Raw genomic sequence first — 7,003 nt, 5'->3', positions numbered from 1 at the left:
CTCATCGATCGGTCGATGACTGACTGATGTGTACTGCTCTAAAGTCTAAACTCAGGGCGTGCGATCGTGGCGTTCTTCCTCTCGTTCAAGAAGATATATTTGCGAGACAAACTCTAAACTATTACTCACAATGTGTGTAAGAGCATCTCTGATGCCAAAAGGAGAGCCTCCGTACCAAAAAAAACCCCTGTCATTTCACATACTTTGGAAGAAGAAAAAACAGCTCCAGCAGATGCGCGCTCTACCATTATTTTTTTTTTGAAACAAGGCAAAAGATTTGCCATTTCATTGATTAAGAAAGGAGTTATCGAACAAGGACCGCAAAGCGGCAAACTAAAATGTCTACTCTCACGGCATTACATCACTCATGTGCGTTGCACCCGCCACAGCCCAAAGAGACACCTCCTTTTTGATCTTACAGATTAGGACCATGGAAGGGATGGCCGTGTTTCGAAAGACCCTAGCGTTACGTTCTGTCCATATCTCCCATGAGATAAGCATCATCAAGGAGGCTAGCGCCTTAGGGGAGCCAAGGCGAATCTGAAGGTTGCCGTTCCACCAGTCTTTCACCGAAGTCCTCGTCTGCCATATCGTCGTAGAAATGTGGTGCATGCCAAGCCACGTAAGAATATTATTCCAAATGCGGGTGGTGAAGCGGCATTGGAAGAGGAGGTGGGCCGCTGACTCCTGGCATTGCTTACAAAGTGGGCAGAGGCCACAGTTTGGCCATCCGCGACGTATGAGACGATCCGATGTCCAAATCCTGTTTTGAAGGACTAACCAAGCAAAGAACTTGCACCGAGGGGTGGCCCAAACCCTCCACACAGAGTGAACGAGATCGGACGATGTGTGACCCTCAAATTGTGCCTTGTAAGCAGACGAAGCAGAGTACATCCCATCCTTGGTGAACTTCCAGGTGATAGAATCTTCTATGTCCTCATTCAGATCGATCATAGATATCTTCTGCCAGAGGTCAGCAAACTGTTGGACGTGTGCAAGCGATAGGCCATTGGAGGTGTCAATGAGGGAGATCCAGTTGTTGTTGGTGAGGGCTTGCTGGACGGAGGAATTCTTCTTGCGGGAGATGGCAAAAATATTCGGCGCTAAGTCACAAGGGCAGAGACCATGCAACCAAGGGGAGTGCCAGAATCTGGCCGTGTGCCCATTTCCCACAGTCACCACTGTAGCAGCCGCAAAAAATTTGTGGTCATCCTCGGTGCATGGAGACCCCATGCCAACCCAAGGCTTGCTTTTGTCCACCCACTCGAACCATAGCCATCGAAGTCGAAGGGCCTTAGCGAATTTGCTCAAATCAAGCACACCCAAGCCACCAAACTGTTTAGGCTTGCAGACGAGGTCCCAGTTGATCTTGCATGACCCTCCCAAGACTTTGTCGGTCCCCTCCCAAAGGTAAGCACGCCGAAGTCGGTCAATTACTTTAAGGATCTCCACGGGGACGTCGAGAGACGTGAGGTGATAAATTGCAATGGCCGTGAGGACCGCCTTTACAAGCACCACACGCCCAGCAGTAGCGACGTGTCTTCCCTGCCATGGTGGGAGCTTGCACGCGACCTTGTCCACAAGGTGCTGGAGATGAATGCTCTTGAGACGCTTGACCGATAACGGAAGGCCAAGATACCGCATCGGGAATGCCGTGCGGACCGCCGGGAAGGCCTCGAGAATGTCTTCCAAATTTATGTTGTCGCAGCGAATAGGAGCCACCAAACTTTTGGTACAGTTAGTATGCAGGCCGGTCACCTCTCCAAAAGCAGCCAAGGAGGAAGCAAGAAATTGAACGTCACCCCTGGTGGGTTTGACGAAGATGGCAGCATCGTCTGCGTACAAGGACGTCCTGATGGTCGGAGCACTTCCGCAGATGGGTTGAAGATGTCCTTGTGCAGTGGCCTTGTTGAGGAGGTGGTGCAGGGGGTCGATTGCCAGGACAAAGAGCAGCGGAGATAGTGGATCTCCCTGCCGGAGGCCACAGCCGTGTTTCATCGGATCACCCACCACTCCATTGATAAGAACCCTCGAGGTGGCAGTGGAGAGTAGTGCCGAAACCCAATCGCGAAATCTGGACGGAAATCCCAAGTGCCTCAAGAGGTCCATAAGGAAGTCCCATCTAACTGAGTCAAAAGCCTTCTTGATGTCAAGCTTGAACAACAGGGTGGGTGTACGGTTTCTGTGGAGTTTCCTCGCCAAGTTTCTGACATACGTGAAATTATCATGAATGCTTCTCTTCTTTATGAAGGCGCTTTGCGCACTGGAGACAAGCTGGTCCATATGAGGAGCTAGGCGCGTATCCAACACCTTTGTTAGGATCTTCGCAATGGCGTGAATGAGGCTAATGGGGCGAAAGTCCGAGATGCATTCCGCGCCATCTTTCTTTGGTATGAGAGCAATGTTGGCCGAGTTGAGCCAATGAAGATTGGATGTGTGCAAGTTTGAGAAGTGGGTCACAGCAATCATAATGTCATCCTTGATGATCTCCCAGCACTCTTTGAAGAAAGCTCCAGAGAAGCCATCGGGCCCTGGTGCTTTGTCACGGGGAAGGTCAAAAACTGCCTTCCTAACCTCCTCCTCCGTAAAGGCTGCCCCAAGATCTGAAAGGTCACGTGCGGGTACCGGAATGTTGTCCCAGTTGATATCTTGATGGCGTGGCGGGCCACGCTTGGAGACCTCGGCAAAGTGGTTTTGGATGACGGACTTTTTGTGATCATGGTCCACCACCCAGCCATTGTTGTGCTTCAGACGGTGAATGAAGTTCTTTCTTCTTCGGTGATTGACCCGCAGGTGGAAGAAACGAGTGTTGGCATCGCCCTCTTTGAGGTTGGTGATTCTTGAATTCTGCCTCTTTCGAGCACGCTCCATCACAGACAGTGCAATAATCTTTCTCTTGAGCCTCCTACGAATATCACGCTCCTCCGCACTGAGAGGCCTAAGCTCTTGCGCCACATCTAGGCGGAGAATGACCTCCAAAGCCATGAACAGCTGCACCTTTGAGTGTGTAAAAATTGTCTTGCTCCATTTCCTTAGAGCTTGGCTGGTTTTCTTGAGCTTGTGAAATAGGATCTGATAGGGGTCAGAGTGGTTCACCCTTTGGTTCCAAGCGCCTTGTACGATCTCCTTGAATCTGGGCATTTTAGTCCAGAAGTTCTCAAAGCGGAAACACTTTGACTTAGGTGGTCCTTGGACATTTGCGAGAAGGAGAGGGCAATGGTCAGAAAGGGATGAAGAAAGGGCATGAAGTAGATGACTGCCAAAGTCGATGTCCCAATCTTCATTGCAGAAAAACGAATCGAGTTTGCATAAGGTTGGATCACTCTGCTCATTACTCCAAGTGTACTTCCTGTTTTGAAGGTGTATTTCTTTTAGCTCACAGGTATTGAGGGTGTTGCGGAAGCGTGTCATTCGGCTTCGATTACTGTTAGCGCGGTTCTTGTCTCTTGTGCGGTAAATCTGATTAAAGTCGCCGGCTAGCAGCCATCTAGTACCAGGAGTAGGCTTCTCAGAGATCAGCTCTTGGAAGAAAATGTCTTTGAGGTTGCTGCGAGTTGGTCCATAGACGGTAGTGAACTTGAAGGAAGTGTCAGTACGGGTAATGGTGATTGTAGCCGAGAGGAAGAAAGTTCCAGTGTTAATGTCCTTAACCTCGACGAGGTCTTCGTCCCATAGAAGCAGGATGCCACCACGAGTGCCACTAGCAGGTCGTTGTGCGAAGCCTTTGAGCCTCTGACCTCCAAGAGAGGAAGCCATGAAGGGGTCGACGTGTTCGAGTTTGGTCTCTTGTAGACATACTAGATGGCAAGGCGTAGCAGCGACGGTTTCTCGTATAGTTGCGCGGCGATTGGGACAGTTTAAACCACGAACATTCCAGTTCAGAATACTCAGGTCTTGATCATGCATATTGGAACCTGGGATACATCAGTAGTGGAGTAACAAAGAGTGCCACATCTAGTAAGAACTGCCTTGGACGACTAGAGCAGATTCCATTGAGCATCTTCAGATAGTTGAAGTTGTGATAAAGCAAACGCAACATCAGGTAACAGCAGAAGGTACAGCAGCTACAGGACTCACACTTAATCGCCTTGCCAGGGCAACAAGAGGCAGCTATCTTCATCGACAGCAGGAAACAGGCATACACCCACACGGACAGGAAGCAACAGTAGGCCTTAACTAACATATATAACTAAGCTACATCTTCAGTGACCAAAGCAAGCCAGCCACGCGGCCTCGCCGGCCACCTCTCCATTCGCAGACTGCAGCTCTGCTGTAGCCTCGCCTCCATGCTCCACCAATGCGTCCTCGACACCCTTCGCAAGGTCACAGTCAAGGTTGAAGAGGGCTCGAAGGGCCGCTACTGTGGTGTCCGGAAGTTGCCCATTGAACATGGCAACAAATTCCCTGATGGCTTCTTCAGTAACCTCTTGCCCTTCATTGATGATGCCCATGCGTTGACAAAGAAGCCTTTCCGCCATCTGCACCACCGGCAAAGTTCTCTTCTTTGCTTGGAGCCGAGGGCTGCGTCGACTGAGGTTGAAGCCCGACACACCCGCGAGTGTCTTCCTCCTTGCCCTGGGCAGCCTCGGTGGTGTGGAGTTCGGTGCAGGCAGCAGGGGCGGAGCACAAGTGACAAAAAGCGGGGACTGCACAAGAAGTTCATCAGGACCAGCCACAGTTGGACTAATCGGTGGGCTTGACATCGGAATGAAAATCGGAGTTGTCGGCTCCGCTACCAGATCGGCCGGCGAGACATGAGGGGTTGAAGCAATCAGCATCAGAGGTGGTGTAGCAGCGCTGCAAGGATGTGCAGGAGGGGTCGATGGGTGCAGCTCGATGATGTCCTGCATCGTTGTGCGAGGGGAGGTATCCTGATACAGCGCGACAGGGCACACCACGGCCGGCCTCGCCTGGGCACCAAAGCAAGGTGCGAACCGGCTCAACCAGGAGGCGTCGCCAGGCGATGATGACACCTGCACCACCTCGCAGGAGGTGGGCGTAGACCTGGGAGGAGGCGAGCGACCGCGATTGTCCTCGCAGATGGGGCTGGCTGCTCCACCAGAGCGCGCCGAGCGCGTGCCCTGGTTGTTAGTCAGAAGGCGGGCACGCCTGCCCGAAGCCGGGATGACAACGCCGTCAGGAAGGCGCTGGACCTGCTTCCAGTCGATCCTGCGCGCGTCGGCCGCCTCAGAGCACCTGCGTCTTCCATCCCGATCGTCCCGGCCGTCGCGACGGCCTCCCCTGTCTTCGCGGCGGCCGCCCCGGTCATCGCGGTGGCCGTCCCGGGAGCCATGGCGGCCCTCGTCCTCGCGGTGCACCGGAGCGCGCGAGCGGCTGCGGAATAGGCGATCCCGCCAGGAGGAGGAGCGATCCTCGCGACCTCGGCGTCCACGGTCATCATCGTCGTCGCGGCGGTCTCGGTCTTGGTCGTCTTCCCTTCTTCGCCCGGCAACCTCCAGGCGGTCGCGCATTCTTGATTCGCCGTCGATCACACCGTAGCGCCAGGTGAACGGGTGCGAGGAGCGAGGGCGATGTGGGATGACGCCGCTGGCATCTGGGGTGAAGTCTTCCACTGTCTCGAGGTGCACCAAGACGCGCCGCTTGAGGCCGCGTCGGCCTATCACAGCGCTCGGGCCCCTGCTGTAGCCCGCCGCTTGTTTGCCGGTGATGGTGAGCCGAAGGACCTTGGGGATGGCCGAGGGATTTGCCGACCACGCCCACAAGTTGAAGGAGGAGGAATCTTCTCTCTTCACGGTGGCCACATCGAAGTAGTGAAGGAAGGTATTAGGCCCGAGCACCTGCTCTGCAACCTCATCGCACCATGCGTTGAGAGGCAAATTCTCGATACAGAGATGCACATGGTAGTATGCCTCCACCGAGTCGGCATTTGCTTCGGGCCTCCAGTTGGCGGCGTGGATGTCGAGACAGTTGCGGTTGAAGCGGCCTGGAGACGCCGTGACTTGGTCTCGATGGTGAGGATGCGTGAAGAGCGCAAAGAAATCCTCCGGAAAGTGCGGGACCACCTTGATGTAGTTGCGGTCGATGAAGAACTCGCTGGCGATGGCGTCCCTGATCTCCGCGGCACTGACACGCGGACGGTTGCCTCCAAGCCACACAAAGGCACCTAGGGAGGCAAGGGAAGCAGCAGCATCCTCCATGGCCTGCGTGGAGGTGATGACGACATGCTCCTCCTCCGGGCGCAGGCTCGGGTCTCCGACTCGTGGCGGCATCGCTGCAGCAACAGCCAGACGCGGCGACACAGCTGCAGCCGGAACTGACCGTGGCGAAGCAGCGACGGCTGTAGATGGCAAGGGATCGCTTGGTGGGGATGGGGTGGAGGGTGGCGAGGCAGGGCAGTCACGAGCGCGGTGCCCGCAGCGTCGACAGGCCCGGCACTTTAGAGGATTCCGGCAGGCAGCTTTGCAGTGGCCTTTGTCCAGGCAGCGATAACAGATGCGGTGGCGATGTTTGACGAAATCTTTGCGCTTCGGAGGGGAATAAGAGGACGCTGCTCTCCACTGTCTTGAATTCTGGTAGCTGGGGAGCGCCCTCCACCAGTACGCCGGCTTTACTATGTGCCATCCATCTTCAGAGCCCGCTCCGGGGGAAGCGGCAGGCTCGGGGCTCGAGCGACGGGACATCCGCGCCGCACGCCGGCAGGCCTTGAAGGCGCATGCAGAAGCCGATTTAAGGCAGGGCCGATGTGCGCCATGAATGGGGGGCGGAGGAGTTGAATCCAGCACTTCCACATTAATGGCAAAGCTGACCGAGCGAGGAAGCCCCACACCGGCGCCAGTCACGGGGGCCTCGAGCTGAGGGTCGACGACGAGCGAGGAGCCCGGGACGGCCGTCGCCCAGGCCGGCGAAACTAGATCTGGCGAGCCAGTCACTGGTCTTGGCGAAGTGGGGGTCGGGGTTGCTGGGGGATCCAGGAGCTTCTGCGGGTAGGGGAAGCCAGGGGGAACGGCGCTCTACCATTATGTGGTGAAATGTTTTGCAAATG

This window comes from Triticum aestivum, chromosome 7B (assembly GCF_018294505.1).
Source record: "Triticum aestivum cultivar Chinese Spring chromosome 7B, IWGSC CS RefSeq v2.1, whole genome shotgun sequence".
NCBI classification, from domain to species: domain Eukaryota; kingdom Viridiplantae; phylum Streptophyta; class Magnoliopsida; order Poales; family Poaceae; genus Triticum; species Triticum aestivum.
The sequence above is the reverse complement of the archived record's forward strand: the minus strand, read 5'-3'. Positions refer to the sequence as shown.